The following is an 18,092-nucleotide window of genomic DNA, read 5'->3' as shown; positions in this document are numbered from 1 at the left end:
TACAAAATACTCATACAATACAATATTATTATACAATACAATATTTTTTTAAATTTTAAAGTATCATATGCTCAAGCTGGTAAGCACAATTTTAAATACGTTTATGCACATGCACCGTACCACCTGCATGTCCTGGAGTATTGAAGCACCTCTTGCAAATTTTGCACTGTATTGGACTTTTTATATATATGTATATATATATATATATATATATATATATATATATATGTGTTATTTTCACTTTTTTTATTTTTTATAAAGTTTTTTTCACATATAAATTGTTGAGAATTGTACAGTTTTTTATGTGCTTATTGTTTTTTGGGGTTCAAGCACTTGTCAGTTTGTTATAGGATTATCCCACATTTGGGATTCACTGTGTATGACACTCGGCGTATGTTCATAATCCCATTTTCTGGGATTGGGGGGTTTTCGTTTTATATTCACCATATATTGGGTGCAATTTTAGGACCAATTTGATGGATTCACAAATACTCACAAATTCTGTGGCACACATTATTATGCTCTAGATCCCTGGAGGATTTAATCACAATTGTATTTATCATTTATATGATTATATATTTGTTCATATGTTTATGTTGTTTATTTTAGCGCTACACCAATTTATTTAAGTATTTTGTGTTCATGCAACTTTAGGTATAGGACTGAGTGTTAGCAGCTTCTTAAAGTTTACAGGTCAATATAAAGCGCAGGGGGATTATTGCTTTATTTTAGTAAAAAGCCTATGTCAGACTAGCTTTCCCATTTCTAGACAGCACCTCTAAGGCTAACTTGCAGGAGGACCTCTGCTGCTGCCACCTTTAAAAGCAGTCTTCAACTAACTTCCATGCTCACTATAAAGCCAGTGCTTTGTGCTAATGTTCATTCCTGTTTTTCTTTGGTTCAGACCTAGCTTTCTAACATCAATTTATGCTTATCTACTTTTGTATCTACCCAGGGGCGTATATACCACAAGGCAAAAGAGGCTCTTGCCTAGGGTGGCATTTTTCAGGGGGGGCAGCACCTCCCCTCAAAAGAAGGGATGAAAGAAGTGACACATGCACCATGGGAACCAAGTGGAATCCAAGAGAGGCTGCGGGCTGCTTGATGGCGTATGTAGAGCCTGACTCTCATTCCCGGGGATATTCGGAGCTTTGAAGATGAGTGTCTTTCTATCGCCGGGGAGGGGGAAGGGGGGTTGTTGGTCAGTGTCTGTGGGGGCAGATGATTTTTGTGTTGCCTAGGGCAGTACAAAACCTAAATACACCACTGTATCTACCTTGGCCTGTTTGATAAATCTCTACCTTCTGACGTATTACCTTTCTGTGTAACAATTGGCTGGCTCCTGACCCTTCTTCATGTGTACTGATTCTGTTTCAGAATATATGTTTTTATGAACTGGCCTGCATGACTCTCCATTTTCCTCTGTGGAATACACTAACCCCTTTGTGTCTGGCACCTGCATCTTCACGCTGCCTGCTGTTGCTGCTGTGTACACTACCCAGCATCTGACCTCATGTTGGTAGTAACACCTATGCCCCTGTCATCATTTGCTATGCTACTATCTGAGAGCTGACTGACTGCCAATTCATGGTCAGTGTTACTCTGCACTTATTTTTTACTGACCACAGTGATTTTAGGCTGACTATTTGCTTGTCTCAATCTGGGAGTCTGCCACAGCCTGCACACACTTTCACTGCTCTTCCTGAGTTCAAAACCAGGCTCCCTGAAAGGTTTTCTGAGTTGGAATTTCACTAACTTAGAACAATTGTAAATTGTAAATTAAACTCAAACCCTTCTTTTCAGGTTCAGGGCAGGAAAGGGTTCAAATGGTAAAATCTCTGCTACAAGGGGATCCCAGGCTGCTCTCCACAATCTCCATGATCGGCATGAAATGGCAGAACCTCTCTAGGCGGTACTCCACAGGTGGTCACAAATATCTGGCTGGAATTATCCTGCTTACTGCAGCCAGTTTTGATAGGACTATACAAGGCTATTAAGGATGCTCTATAAATTTCCTGTCTCCTTCCAGCTTGGAGGAAGCTATGCACTAGTCTTTCACATTGGTCACTGGCTGCAGGAAAGGCATTGTGACGTTGTTACAACCACGCTACTGGTTTCATTTACTTCAGCCCTGGGTGTACCAAGTACAGAAGAACCTATGCAGATCAGCCCAGATCTTTGCCACAGAACACAGGATCCCTGTTTTTACTGTACAGAAAGAGGGTGCATGCCTGCATTCTTGTCCCAAATGTTCAGTAAACTTTAGGGCCTATGCACTCTTTTCTTTGACTATCATCTGGTTCCTGCTACCATTGTTTCCTCCTCAGGACCATTTTCCCTTTTGGCTTTGGCTGTCTCAGGGGCCATGATAGACTCCATATCAGATGGTTATCCTTACCCTCAAGCTGGAAACTCCTATACATCAGCTGTGTATTGATAACAAGACCTAAACAAGAACACGTCCACTGCATCACACAGCTTTCATATCAAAGCTCTCCACCTTGAAGAACTATTGTTATGTTCACCTACCTTTCAGTTAGAAAGCTAAGAAAATCCTTGGCTAAGGAAACATAACTCATCCATTGACTGGCAGTTGGGTTGGATATGTTTATATGAGTATGCCACAGCACATGCATCCAACGTCGCTTAAATCTGATGCCCTGTAAACATGAGGACCTGCCTTTCTGCTACACCACAATCCAAAAAGTCTTCCTTAAAGGCTTCAATGAGGACCTGCCTGTCTGCTACACCACAATCCAAAAGGTCTTCCTTAAAGGCTCCACTAATGCTCCTCCCCCATGCCACAATTGAGCTATTAAACGTCTGCCTATCTCCTGTCCACCCTGTGACAGAGTGTTTTCTTTCTCCGAACCTGGGAATAAGGCAAAAATGTATTCATGAAAATCTGGAAAATGGCTTCTACTTCACCAGCAAGGGCTGGATTCTTCTTTCTGCAAAAGAAAATTGGAAGCCTCAGACCCTGTATTGATTATCATGTATCTAACCACTGGTTTGATTACCATGTACTTAACCACTTGCCAACCAGCAGTTTAACCTTTAATGTCGGTTAGTGGCTCTGTTTGTTCTTTTGGGTTTACAGGCGTGCATGTGTGTGCTCCCTGCTGAGCATGCTGTGGTTGGACACATCACATGCTTGTCAGCAAGCCCACAGAGAATGATTTTGACTATGAACCTGTTGCTGACAGCACAGAGATCAGTGTGTTAGTAAACACACAAGATCTGGCTGGATCGACCGTTCAAAGCTGATATCAGGAAGAAAAGCTAACCACTCTGTAAGTAAAATCAGCTCACATACACTTGCTGGCACACAGTTAATCCCTTGATTGCCCTCCAGATCACCCCTGTCAGCTATCCTGTGCCAGTAGTACAGTCACAGTGTACAGTATTATCAGTGATCACTGTGTAAGTATCACTAGTGATGTCAGATAGTGTCAGTTAAAGTCAGTTAATGTTCCTCCTAGCCAGTGTCAGTGCCAGTCCCTGATTGCCCGCCACATTATCACAGTCACACTATAAGTCAAAGTAGTGTGTGTACAGTATAACAGTGTAAATTTGCTGTCCCCACAAAATAACTCAACACACAGCTATTAATGTCTAAACCGCTGGCAACAAAAGTGAGTACACGCCTAAGTGAAAATATCCAAATTGGGTCCAAAGTTTCAAAATTTTGTGTGGCTACCATTATTTTCCAGCTCTGCCTTAACCCTCTTGGGCATGGAGTTCACCAGAGTTTCACAGGTTGCCACTGGAGTCCTCTTCCACTCCTCCATGACGACATCACGGCCTCCTTTTTTTTTTAGTTAAACGTATCATTTGGAGGGTGTTTATACTGTCCTGGCATTTTAGGGTCTCCAAAATGTGATAGGTAGTCAGGAAATCCAATGCATATTTACCGCCCCTTGAAGGCCTGAAGGTGTTATTTAGACTTTGGGCCCCTATATATGGCTAGACTGCCTAAAAGTCTCACACCTGTGGTAGCTTCATACTCAGAAGAAGTAGCAGAATGTGTTTTGAAGTGTCATGCCACATATACCCATGACGTGCATGAGAAATATCTCAGTAAAGTGACAACTTTGTGTTAAAAAAAAAAAATATTTTCCAAACACTTGTGGCAAAAAATAAAGACTTCCATAGACCCAACATGCCTCTCAGCAAATACCTGGGTTATCTGATTTCCAAAAAGGGGTAATTTTGAGGGTGTTTGTACTGTTCTGGCATTTTGGTGCCTCAAGAAATGTGATAGGCAGTCAGGAAGTCAGAGCTGCCTAAAAGCTGCATAAATTTCAATATATATACCATAGTTTGTAGATGCTATAACTTTCACAAAAACAAATTAATATACACTTATTGTTTTGTTTTTGTTTTTACCAAAGACATAAAGCAGAATACATTTTGTCCTAAATTTATGAAGAATTTGGATTTTATAGGATGTGTTTATTAACATTAACAAGGGAATGTTGTTTTTTTTTCCAAATTTTCAGTATTTTTCATTTACATAATAAAAAATAAAAAATCCAGTGGTGATTAAATATCACCAAAAGATAGCTCTGTTTGTGAGAAAAAAATATATAAATTTCATATGGGTACAGTGTTGCATAGCTGAGCAATCGCCAGTTAAATTAGCACAGTGCTGAATAGCAAACAATGGCCTGGTCATGAAGGACGTAAAACTGGAGCTCGAGTGGTTAATAAGATTATAGTTCCCAATCATTATCCGCTGCCACTAATCACTGAACTGTTCTCTCAAATTCAGGAAGCTTACATTTTCAGCAAACTTGATCTAAAGGGGCTTATGACCTAGTATGCATAAAACAGGGCAATGAATAGAAAACAACATTCAGTACTAAAGACAGATGTTATGAGACTGATGTAATAATAGTAAAGTGGCTGTTCACCTAGAGAAATGAATTTTTACTTTGTAAGGGGAGTGTCTCTTAGCTTAGTAAATGAGGTGAAGATGCTGACCTCCATCAGCCAATCATGTGCAAGAAAAAATACAGCTTTTTAAATTTTCCTCGCTTGTGATTGGGTATGCTTTGCAATACATTTTAACCAAATTCATGAAGCTAATTGAAAATTCACTGTGCAATGTAAACATGCTCCTTTAGTAACTCAACCCCTATAAATATTTAATTATGCTGTTTGGTCTTTGGAACGCAGCAGCTGTCTTTGAAGAGTTCATTAATGATGTCTTACCTAGACATTTAGTGTGTATCTAAAGGCCTATACTTTTTTTTCATGTTGGATAGAGTAAGGGAGGGTCATAACCCTTGTCAGTTTTTTTTAATCCATCTATGTCGCATTGGGGAAATTTCCCTTCACTTTTTCCCCATAGCCAAACCAGGAACAAAGTTGGAGGAAATTCTTCAAAACTGAGGGAATCCGGGTGTGTCACCAGGGTCACCAACTAATGTCCCCATTGGAAATATTTCCTCGATTGGTGTTCAGATGTCAACCTACAATTTGGGGTTTTCTTTTACTTTCAATGTAGATGATAACTGTAAGCAGGACAAATAGAGAGAATGAACCTTCCCAATGGAGGCATAGACAGTAATTAAAACTGACAGGCATTCTGAGCTCTTTCCACTCTATTCAAAACTAAAAAAAAAAAGTTTTGCCTTTGGTTACACTTTAATGCTAGTGTAGTTGGATGACATTTTAATTATCTCTGCAAACTTGGACTACTATATGAAAGACATCATGTGAGTCCTACAAGAGATGAACAAAAAACTTGACACTTCAGCACTCAAAAATGGCAGAGGCCCCCATGCTGTGCTTCAGAGTTATGCCAGAGTCAAGCAATCCAAAATGGAAGGGCAGGCAGTGCAGGTCTAATCAAGTCAGGGAAATCCAATGCTAAAAAAACAAAAACAGAAAGGGCGCAAATGTCTAGTGCATTATCTTTAGCACTTTATTTGGTAAAGCAAATAAAAATATATTCACAAGCCCAATAGGCTGAAGAATTAAAAATTAAATTGTTTGCTATCCAACTCCAAAATAAATAGATAACTGTGCCAGCTTATGTGTTTTGTAGAACTGACCTCTTCTTGATAGTTTAGGCCCTAGTCATTTCCCAGATCTCCTTCCTGGGGCTTATTATTTTTTATATAGGTTTCACCATGGATGCAGCCAAAGTAAAGGTCATTCTACAATGGGCTCCACCTTCTGACACTAAGACCATTATTGGGCTTCACTAAATGCAAATTTATTAAGTACTTCTCCATTATAGCAAACCATATCACTTCCCTCACCAGAAAGGGTGCTAACCCAAAGCAGTAGATCCCTAAAAAACAGGTTGCTTTTTTTAAACTAAGCCTTCACCAAGGCATTTGTTCTTCATCACGCAAACTTCCTCCAGTCCCCTCCAGTCCTTCTGCATAAAAGTCAATGCCTCCGAAGCTGGCGTCACTGTGGTCCTTCAACCCTAAAGGTGGTATTACCCATCCATGTGCTTGTAGTCAGGTTGTTTTTTTATGCTGTCCCGGCTGGGAGGGTTAGTGTTAAGATGTTTCTGCACTTAGTCTGCAACAGGGGTCAGTGAAGCACTTTGGGGTATGAAGACAACAATAAAAAAGTTAACATGTTGTGGAATAAAGCAAGTGGTTACCAAGATTAACGGAAGTCTAGCAAGCAGCCTGTGGCGAAGCGTGTACATGTGGAAGGTTGGATAGCCTCTTTCAGGAGGAGTTGTTGTCTGCACGCTCTCCGTGAGCAGGTCTGTCTCCCATGGCAATAGGAACGGATCAGCACCACAGAGGTCCTCAGCCTGTACACAGGTATGGAAGAGCAAGAGCTAAGTTAGTGCGTGCATGGAGCCCAGGCTAGGCCCATACTGGGGCCCCATTCCATTAATGGGAGTGAGGTAGCAAAGATACTCTGGCCACATGGAGTGGACATAGGCTCAGCTGTGACAGTGAAGGTGTACATTGATACAGGGCTACAAAGAGTCAACTGAAGTTTGGTTTATTGGTTCAAGTGTACACGGTGTATGACACAAAGTAAAGGTGCCTAGCGTAGCCCAGAAGAACCCACCCAGAGGTCGGCCTCTCATGTGATCCACACATTGCGCCCAACCAGGAGGGGACCATGGAGGAAGTATCACGTGCCTATTACCCCCCCCCCCCCCAACAAGCTTACAGGTTTATATTTTCCAGAAAAATATACTGCCTGCTGATAAGAGCTGTAACTTTGGAAACAGGAAACTGCTGACCTTCAATCTGGCCTTAGAAGAATGCCATAATTTGTTCAAGGTGGCTAGGCATTCTTTCTTGGCAATAACACGCCACAAGAATTTAGAATACATCTGCTCTTTTTGAAGACTTAATTTATGTCAAACAATATGGTCCCTGCTCTTCTTTTGCTTTGATTTCACCATAACTTGTATTATTACAACCAGTGGCATACTTGTTGGCTTTTAATGGTTAGGCAGGTGTGATATTTAACCCTTTCATTGCCAGGTCTGTGCGGTGTACGGACCTACAGCACTGCTTCTAGCTAGCCAGTTATGTACGTGTACAGATCTGCATTTCTCTGCTATAAGATCATGGTCACTTCAGTGACCATGAACTTTTAGCAGAACTGTTTAGCATATGCTGCTGAACAAACTGAAATCTCTGATCAGTGGCAGACAAGCCACTGATCAGAGCTAGAGATGAGCGAATCGAACTTGGCGAAGTGGAATTCGTTTTGAATATTAGGAAAAATTCGATTCGCACCGAATCCGAATTTTAGCAAACTTCGGATGCACGAATCGAATTTTTCCCGATCAGCCGGCAAAAAGTGTCACTGCAGAGAGCTCCGCTATTTCTGACAGTTCTCTGACAGTTCCTTCACATTTACAGCGGTTGAAACATTGTATCTATTTGTTTCCATTTAGGATACAGATGTTTTTATTCGGAAATAAATAGATACAATGTTTCAACCGCTGTAAATGTGAAGGAACTGTCAGAGAACTGTCAGAAATAGCGGAGCTCTCTGCAGATACACTTTTTGCTGTACTGGAATTCTTCTTCTTTTCATTCTTCTTCTTTTCATTCTTCTTCTTCCTCTTCTTCTTCTTTTCATTCTTCTTCTTCTTCTTTTCATTCTTCTTCTTCTTCTTTTCATTCTTCTTTTCATTCTTCTTCTTCTTCTTTTCATTCTTCTTCTTCTTCTTTTCATTCTTCTTTTCATTCTTCTTCTTCTTCTTTTCATTCTTCTTCTTCTTTTCATTCTTCTTTTCATTCTTCTCATTCTTCTTTTCATTCTTCTTCTTCTTCTTTTCATTCTTCTTCTTCTTTTCATTCTTCTTTTCATTCTTCTTCTCATTCTTCTTTTCATTCTTCTTCTTCTTCTTTTCATTCTTCTTCTTCTTCTTTTCATTCTTCTTCTTCTTCTTTTCATTCTTCTTTTCATTCTTCTTCTTCTTCTTTTCATTCTTCTTTTCATTCTTCTTCTTCTTTTCATTCTTCTTCTTCTCATTCTTCTTTTCATTCTTCTCATTCTTCTTTTCATTCTTCTTTTCATTCTTCTTCTTCTTCTTTTCATTCTTCTTCTTCTTCTTTTCATTCTTCTTATCATTCTTCTTCTTCTTCTTCTTCTTTTCATTCTTCTTCTTCTTCTTTTCATTCTTCTTCTTCTTTTCATTCTTCTTCTTCTTCTTTTCATTCTTCTTTTCATTCTTCTTCTTCTTCTTTTCATTCTTCTTCTTCTTCTTTTCAGTCTTCTTCTTTTCATTCTTCTTCTTCTTCTTTTCATTCTTCTTCTTCTTCTTTTCATTCTTCTTTTCATTCTTCTTCTTCTTCTTTTCATTCTTCTTCTTTTCATTCTTCTTCTTCTTTTCATTCTTCTTTTCATTCTTCTCATTCTTCTTTTCATTCTTCTTTTCATTCTTTTTCTCATTCTTCTTTTCATTCTTCTTCTTTTCATTCTTCTTCTTCTTCTTTTCATTCTTCTTTTCATTCTTCTTCTTTTCATTCTTCTTCTTCTTCTTTTCATTCTTCTTCTTTTCATTCTTCTTTTCATTCTTCTTCTTTTCATTCTTCTTCTTCTTTTCATTCTTCTTTTCATTCTTCTCATTCTTCTTTTCATTCTTCTTCTTCTTCTTTTCATTCTTCTTCTTCTTCTTTTCATTCTTCTTTTCATTCTTCTTCTTCTTCTTTTCATTCTTCTTCTTCTTCTTTTCATTCTTCTTTTCATTCTTCTTCTTCTTTTCATTCTTCTTCTTTTCATTCTTCTTTTCATTCTTCTCATTCTTCTTTTCATTCTTCTTTTCATTCTTCTTCTTTTCATTCTTCTTCTTCTTCTTTTCATTCTTCTTATCATTCTTCTTCTTTTCATTCTTCTTCTTCTTTTCATTCTTCTTCTTCTTCTTTTCATTCTTCTTTTCATTCTTCTTCTTCTTCTTTTCATTCTTCTTCTTCTTCTTTTCAGTCTTCTTCTTTTCATTCTTCTTCTTCTTCTTTTCATTCTTCTTTTCATTCTTCTTCTTCTTCTTTTCATTCTTCTTCTTCTTCTTTTCATTCTTCTTTTCATTCTTCTTCTTTTCATTCTTCTTCTTCTTTTCATTCTTCTTTTCATTCTTCTCATTCTTCTTTTCATTCTTCTTCTTTTCATTCTTCTTCTTCTTCTTTTCATTCTTCTTCTTTTCATTCTTCTTCTTCTTCTTTTCATTCTTCTTCTTTTCATTCTTCTTTTCATTCTTCTTCTTCTTTTAATTCTTCTTATTCTCCTTTTCATTCTTCTTTTCATTCTTCTTCTTCTTCTTCTTCGTCGTGCCCCGTGACTGCCCAAATGAGTGAAGTGTGCGGTGATTCTAAGATCGACGGCACTCATCTGCATGTCATACTGACTGACAGTATTATTTCTCTTCCCCAGCAGACTCCAAGGGCATTTAAATTAAAGGTACAGTGTTCTGCACTAATATAAAGGCTCTCTGAAGCCTAGAAACCCTTTTAATAAGTTAAATTCGCAGCGAATAAATTCGCATCGAATCGAATTTCTCCCGCAAATTCGGCGAAACAGCCGAATCGAATTTTTGAATAATTCGCTCATCTCTAATCAGAGCTATTTACCAAAAATATGAACCACCCCCTTCCCGCAACTGTTTATCTGCACTGTGTCTCTCTCCCCTCCACCTGCCTTTGCTGTCATCCAAAATGCTCCCACCTTCACTCTAATTCTCCCTTACCCTGCAACGTCACCCCCACTGCTCTGACCCCCCAGAACTCCCCGTCCTGATCCCCTTGTGGCTACCTCTGCCCTCCTGTCAAATTAGATGCCCCCACTGTTCCAATACCCGTTTAGTACCCCCCACCTCCCTGATGGCTGGACAATCCCTCTCGCCAGCTGCAGCCCTCTGACATTCAGAGCGGCGAGGCTGCTAAACATGTTTACCAACCCTCTTACATTCCCGTAGGAATACAGTCAGCTATCAGTACAAATCGCTTCTGTATTTATTCATCACTGGCACATAGTAAACTGCATTTTCTATGTTTCACTTTGTGAATGAAACATAGTAAACACTGTGTACTATGTTTCATTTTATGACTGAATACGAGACTATACAGACTCCTATTCATTCATCTACACTGCATCTCAAGTTGTTAAGAAAGGGACTGTCTTCAGTCCCCTTCTCTGTCTCAAAAAAAGAGACCTTAGAGGTTTGTTTAGATCCCTGTCGTCTCTCCAACCCCTCCCCCCCTAAAAAAATAAAGTTGTAAACAAAATAAAATTAAAAATAAAAACCATATCAAGGATAGATTTAGACATGCCTCTGAAGCTCGATCCACATTTGGATTGTGCTCCAGTGGCTACTGACAGATGGTGAGGAAATGGTGCGGCACTTCTTCAGCACCTGTTTTAACCCCATTTTGCCGACAAATGCACTGCAACCACATGCATTGCAGGAAGTTGTGGGGTGTTTGTGGCACTTACTAAGCAAAATGGTAGTGTGACAAGAACACCCCTACCTGGAAAAGGAAGGTTATTAGGTGATCCACGCGGAGTAATATGAATTCAAAAATATTCCAAACAATTCTTTATTTGATCACATAGATCATAAGGAGGTTAAACATGAGCATGGTGTACATATGAAACAAATAAAATCATGTTAAAAAGCACTAGGCGTCTTCAGTTTAGGGTCATCTTAACAAATAGAGTACCACAAGGCAGAGTTATAAAGTGGTGATATAGTTATCCTGGGTTTCCATGGGTTTTCGGCTTGTATTCGAGTAAACCATGTATGCAGCAAATGTGTTCCCAATGTATGTCAGGTATCTCCTGATGTGAAAAAAGCTGGAACACAAAAATATATAGTATATATATGGAAATATGAAAACCAAAAAACCATATCACATCCAATATTCACCAAGCCTCCCTCTACAATGGTCAGTGGATACTACTATTACCTTCTCAAAGGTGAGGTTGACAGGCCAGCTTCTCAAGTGTAGGGACTTCCTGGATAGCCACCCCAAATAAAATAAAGTCCACAGTACCAAATGATTCTGAGGATATATATAGAAAAATAGTGAAAAATGTAAAAATCATGGGCATCAGGTCACCCTGAAAATAAAACACACATAGAGTGGGTATATTACCATCAATGAAGATCAAGAAGACATCTGTCGACTTGAAATAGGATCAGGTCCTTGATGCTTTTCCAAGATGCATATGGGGGTGAGGAGCCAGGTAGTCACAATACATAGATTCCAAACACATATACTGTGTATATAGTATATAACAGGCTATACGGGCCTGAATTCTGATACCCAATAAAGGGTTTCCAAAAATTGCTCAAAATGAGAAGATTATTATTCCATATACTGTGTATATAGCATATAGCAGGCTTTGCAAACCTGAATTTTTATACCCAATAAAGGGTTTCCAAAAATTGCTCAAAATGAGAAGGTTATTGCGGTTTCATGAGGATATGGCTATGTCACAGCACAACCCCTAGATAGGATAGCGTATATATGTATATATATGTAGATCGTCCTCCAAAGAGGATTTGCAAAGATTCCCCGAATATACAGGGTAATTTAGGCCCAAATAGCATGCCCTTGTTAACACCATAAAAGCTCTATCAATCTCAACAGCCGTAAGCTAAGTTAACTTGCCACCGGTGGAAGATAAATTTCCCTGAAAGATAGCCGTTTGCGAGCCGCTGCTACACAATGATCTGGGGAAAATAGACTGGACAATGAGGAATGGTGATAACCTCACTAAGAGCGAACGAATAGCCCTTAGGGAACTTAAGAATGCTAAAAACATTGTGATCAAAAAGAGTGATAAAGGGGGAAATGTAGTATTATTGGAGAGTGTGGAGTATGAGAAGGAGGTACTTAGACAGTTGAAGAGTCAGGATACATACCATAAACTGTCTAATAACCCGTTTCCAAAACTTGTAGTTGATTTAAATAAAAAAGTGAGATTGGCACATGAAGCAAATCTATTAACCAAACGGGAATGTGATATGTTGACAGTTGATGTATATAATATCCCCACCTTCTATGTAATTCCAAAAATACACAAAAATCCCTCTCAACCACCGGGACGCCCTATAGTATCGGCCATTGGTGGCCCTTTGGAACCAATAGGTAAATTTGTAGATGATTTAATTAAGGATCTGGTTCTAGAACTCAGATCTTATGTAAAAGACACTGGAGATGTACTTAAAAAGATCCTAAATGTAAAAGTACCAAAAGGTGCACTCCTGGTCGGCATTGATGTGGAATCCCTCTACACCTCTATCCCACATACCTGGGGACAAAAAGCTGTGGCCCACTTTTTGGAGACACATTTTCCTGAAATGGAGGCTCAAAATGAATTTATATTGGATTTGTTGGAATTTATGTTGACTCATAACTGTTTTCAGTTTTTGGGTTTCTTCTACCAACAAATATGTGGTACCTCCATGGGAGCACCTTGGGCCCCGGCATATGCATGTCTACATCTAGGTCTATGGGAAGAGGAGTTGGTATATCCCTCTATTCCCTATAACCAATACGCAATAACTTGGTTGCGATATATTGATGATGTCCTGATGGTTTGGGATGGTAGTATTGATGAGCTTAAAAGGTTTATGGAATTTCTGAATGACAATGATAGGAATATTAAACTTACTTATACAGTAGATAGAGAGGTGATAACTTTTTTAGATCTGTCAATCTCTGTCTACGGAAACGATCTGGTTACTAAAACATTCAGAAAGGAAACAGCGGCCAATACACTTCTCCATGCCAATAGCTATCATCCAAGGAGTTTAAAACAAGGAATTCCTATTGGTCAGTTTCAGAGAATAAAAAGAAATTGTACAGAAGATCTGGAGTATAGATATGAATCTATTCAGCTTTATAAGAGGTTCAGAGAGAGAGGCTATTCACATAGAACTCTTAGAAGAGCAAAAAGAAGAGCCCTCGGTAAAACAAGAGAGGAACTGATAAACAAACCAAAATTAAAGCTAGCTGAGAACCTTGAAAACCAACCGGTAAGATTTATAACTAAATTTGGACAACAGTGGGGGGAAGTTAGGAAGGCCCTGGACTCCCATTGGCACTTATTAACTCAAAACCCGCAGATAGCCAAAGTAGTAGGAGAGAGCCCTCAAATGGTAGCAAAACGAACTCGGAATCTAAATGATATACTAGTACAATCAGAATTCCAGAGGGCACCACAGAGAAACTGGTTAACTAGGAGGACCGGTATTTATGGAATGTTCCCTTGTGGTCACTGTCAGATATGCCCATTTGTGCATAAGTCTAATCAGTTCTTTAATAATGATAATTCTAAGATATTCCAAATACGCAGCTTCATTAATTGCTCAAGTAGCAAAATAGTGTACATGATAGAATGCCCATGTAAGAAGATGTATATAGGTAAAACCAAAAGGAACCTTAGGACTCGGATTGGTGAACATCTGAGAGACATCAGAAATGAAAATAGGAATGTAAGAAAGGGAGAAAAAGAAAACCCATTGGCCCAACATTTTAAAGAAGTCCATGGGGGCAAAACAGATGGTCTAAAAGTAAAAGGGATTTTCATGCTGAATATTTCAGCCCGTCGGGGTGACTTTGATAAAGTCCTCCTACAAAAGGAAAAATTCTGGATTTATACCCTGGGAGCACTTGCCCCATATGGACTTAATACAGAACTTAACTTTGGGGTTTTTTTGAAATGAGTCTCTTGGAGCCTTCTACATATCCTAAGCCATAATCCATATTATTATATCCTTTATGTGAACTAAATATGGATATATTTGGACAAAATATGAATCTTAATTCTGTATCTGATTCTATTTTCTCTAGATAATTAAAATAAATTCAAATAACTGGATTAATATTGAAAGCCTGGGTAGCGGAATCTGGTCTTGATGTCTTCCCCACTGGAACAAGTATTGTGCTAATTTAGATTTCCTCTTTATCTTTAATTTAATTTTTCTCTGAAGAGGATCTGATCTATAATAATATTTAGGCCCCTTTCTTCTATATCCAGCAATCATTTTAAATTCAATATATGTGTTTTAATTCACTTTGGACTATTCCAATGTAGTGATACTCTTTCAACACAAGATGGCGAGGTGGAGACTCTTTGGTATGCAATTAGAGCACCATATAAGGCGAAATATTGAAGTCCCCTCCCAGTTCTGACGAAGTCTGCGGTGATTGGCGGACGAAACGCGTCAACGTATTGACGTCACTACGCTCGGCGTCTTCACTGGGTGCGGCGCCCACGAGGCGGGAAGGAACGGCGGTGTCACAGCTCCCTGCTAGGAAGGCCCTTGACCCTCTGAAAACTACCATAAGGCTATTGCTGCAGCGGCTCGCAAACGGCTATCTTTCAGGGAAATTTATCTTCCACCGGTGGCAAGTTAACTTAGCTTACGGCTGTTGAGATTGATAGAGCTTTTATGGTGTTAACAAGGGCATGCTATTTGGGCCTAAATTACACTTAGGATCTTTTTAAGTACATCTCCAGTGTCTTTTACATAAGATCTGAGTTCTAGAACCAGATCCTTAATTAAATCATCTACAAATTTACCTATTGGTTCCAAAGGGCCACCAATGGCCGATACTATAGGGCGTCCCGGTGGTTGAGAGGGATTTTTGTGTATTTTTGGAATTACATAGAAGGTGGGGATATTATATACATCAACTGTCAACATATCACATTCCCGTTTGGTTAATAGATTTGCTTCATGTGCCAATCTCACTTTTTTATTTAAATCAACTACAAGTTTTGGAAACGGGTTATTAGACAGTTTATGGTATGTATCCTGACTCTTCAACTGTCTAAGTACCTCCTTCTCATACTCCACACTCTCCAATAATACTACATTTCCCCCTTTATCACTCTTTTTGATCACAATGTTTTTAGCATTCTTAAGTTCCCTAAGGGCTATTCGTTCGCTCTTAGTGAGGTTATCACCATTCCTCATTGTCCAGTCTATTTTCCCCAGATCATTGTGTAGCAGCGGCTCGCAAACGGCTATCTTTCAGGGAAATTTATCTTCCACCGGTGGCAAGTTAACTTAGCTTACGGCTGTTGAGATTGATAGAGCTTTTATGGTGTTAACAAGGGCATGCTATTTGGGCCTAAATTACCCTGTATATTCGGGGAATCTTTGCAAATCCTCTTTGGAGGACGATCTACATATATATACATATATACGCTATCCTATCTAGGGGTTGTGCTGTGACATAGCCATATCCTCATGAAACCGCAATAACCTTCTCATTTTGAGCAATTTTTGGAAACCCTTTATTGGGTATAAAAATTCAGGTTTGCAAAGCCTGCTATATGCTATATACACAGTATATGGAATAATAATCTTCTCATTTTGAGCAATTTTTGGAAACCCTTTATTGGGTATCAGAATTCAGGCCCGTATAGCCTGTTATATGCTATATACACAGTATATGTGTTTGGAATCTATGTATTGTGACTACCTGGCTCCTCACCCCCATATGCATCTTGGAAAAGCATCAAGGACCTGATCCTATTTCAAGTCGACAGATGTCTTCTTGATCTTCATTGATGGTAATATACCCACTCTATGTGTGTTTTATTTTCAGGGTGACCTGATGCCCATGATTTTTACATTTTTCACTATTTTTCTATATATATCCTCAGAATCATTTGGTACTGTGGACTTTATTTTATTTGGGGTGGCTATCCAGGAAGTCCCTACACTTGAGAAGCTGGCCTGTCAACCTCACCTTTGAGAAGGTAATAGTAGTATCCACTGACCATTGTAGAGGGAGGCTTGGTGAATATTGGATGTGATATGGTTTTTTGGTTTTCATATTTCCATATATATACTATATATTTTTGTATTCCAGCTTTTTTCACATCAGGAGATACCTGACATACATTGGGAACACATTTGCTGCATACATGGTTTACTCGAATACAAGCCGAAAACCCATGGAAACCCAGGATAACTATATCACCACTTTATAACTCTGCCTTGTGGTACTCTATTTGTTAAGATGACCCTAAACTGAAGACGCCTAGTGCTTTTTAACATGATTTTATTTGTTTCATATGTACACCATGCTCATGTTTAACCTCCTTATGATCTATGTGATCAAATAAAGAATTGGTTGGAATATTTTTGAATTCATATTACTCCGCGTGGATCACCTAATAACCTTCCTTTTCCAGGTAGGGGTGTTCTTGTCACACTACCATTTTGCTTAGTATGTACCTTATGGGTTTATGGATCCACACTTATACCAGTGAGTCGGAGATAAGTTAATGACACTAGTTATACGTGTCATTATTGGGTGGCTTGTTTGTGCTTTATTGTTGTGTTTGTGGCACTTCCCTACTGACTTGAATGTGTAGTGTTCAGAGGATGGCATCGCCACAAGTTGAGTCAACTTTGCCAGAGGTGCAAAGCAGCACAGCACCCTGTCCTCTGCCTATTGCAGCTTAAGGAGGTGGCGTTTGGCAGCCAGCAAAAATGCAGCTCAACCGTGCATTTTTGCCTCCCCCCCAAACACAAGTCTAAACAAGGCCTAGGACCTTGTTCATGTAAGTCATAGTACAGCGAAGCAGTATTTAGCTGCATGGGGATGCACAGGTGTTCCGTGCATCCCCATGCGGGCAATCCAATTGATGTCAATTGGGACACAGTGGCTGCATGAACACAGCCACTGCTCCTAACCTGACATTCATGTGGGTGTATGTCTCTGAACTCACACTGTCTGCATTTAGAGCCATACACCTACACCTGCACAGATGTCAGATCTGTCCTTGCAGCTACTGCGTCCCAGTTGACATGCCAGAACACCTGTGCATCCCCGTGCAAGTAAACACGGCCCTCCATGGGCATACGCATTAGCAAGTTATGTTGTGGTTTTGTGTGCAAATAAGGATTTTAGTGGGTTTTTTTAATGAAAATAGTGATTTGATAAACATTTGAGCAACTATTGTGGGGCCTAAAAAAATCAGTAGCAATTTCTTTTTATTCTACTGGTCATGTGCTTTCAGAGCATATATGGTTTAGGAGCTTTTTACAAACTCTGAAAGCTGTAAGAGAAAAATGAAAACCTCCAGATTTTTAGAGAGATTCAGTTATTTACATTTTTGCGTAGGTTCAATTTTCACCATCTTGCAAAAAGGCACAATTTAAAATTGACAAATATTTGTTATTTATTAACTCAATACAGATTAAGCTTTTATATTTAATAGGAATTTAGCAGGAATTTTGTAAAATTTGCTGTGTTTGTATCCGCTAATAATGATTTTAGTAAATTTCTAGCAAAAATATAATTTTGATAAACATTTGCGCTACTATCGCAGGGCATTGAAAATCAGTAGCACTTACTTTTTATTCTACTGGTCATGTACTTTTAGAAAATATATGGTTTATGGGGTATTTTACAAACTCTGAAAGATTTAAGGGAAAAATAAAAAAGCAGTGGAAAAATTGCAAAAATGGCCAGGCCACCTGAGTTTAAAAGTGGAGCATAGGGCCTGGCAGTGAAAGGGTTAATAGTATAATATTTCATTAATGCGTTACATATCTTTACTTTGCGTAGCCTATTCATTAATCAATTATTTTAGTGACCAATAATATTATCAGTGGC

General features: G+C 38.9%; 2 long non-coding RNA genes across 2 annotated transcripts; one reads left to right on the top strand and one right to left on the bottom strand.

The window, feature by feature from the left end:
- Window positions 1-11,133: 11,133 nt before the first annotated feature.
- LOC149468301 (uncharacterized) lies at window positions 11,134-11,701 on the bottom strand. The gene is made up of 3 exons (XR_016311773.1): window positions 11,598-11,701; window positions 11,409-11,504; window positions 11,134-11,295 (listed from the first exon to the last, which is right to left on the bottom strand). It is a non-coding gene; the product is annotated as an uncharacterized LOC149468301 (long non-coding RNA).
- A 3,778-nt stretch (window positions 11,702-15,479) lies between these two features.
- On the top strand, window positions 15,480-16,499 carry LOC149468300 (uncharacterized). The gene is made up of 3 exons (XR_016311772.1): window positions 15,480-16,035; window positions 16,129-16,224; window positions 16,338-16,499. It is a non-coding gene; the product is annotated as an uncharacterized LOC149468300 (long non-coding RNA).
- Window positions 16,500-18,092: the final 1,593 nt, after the last annotated feature.

The sequence above is a fragment of the Staurois parvus genome, unplaced genomic scaffold (assembly GCF_062004578.1).
Source record: "Staurois parvus isolate SC_StPar_1 unplaced genomic scaffold, SC_StPar_1.0 ptg000090l, whole genome shotgun sequence".
Taxonomy (NCBI): Eukaryota; Metazoa; Chordata; class Amphibia; order Anura; family Ranidae; genus Staurois; species Staurois parvus.
This window is presented reverse-complemented; position numbering and strand designations above follow the sequence as displayed.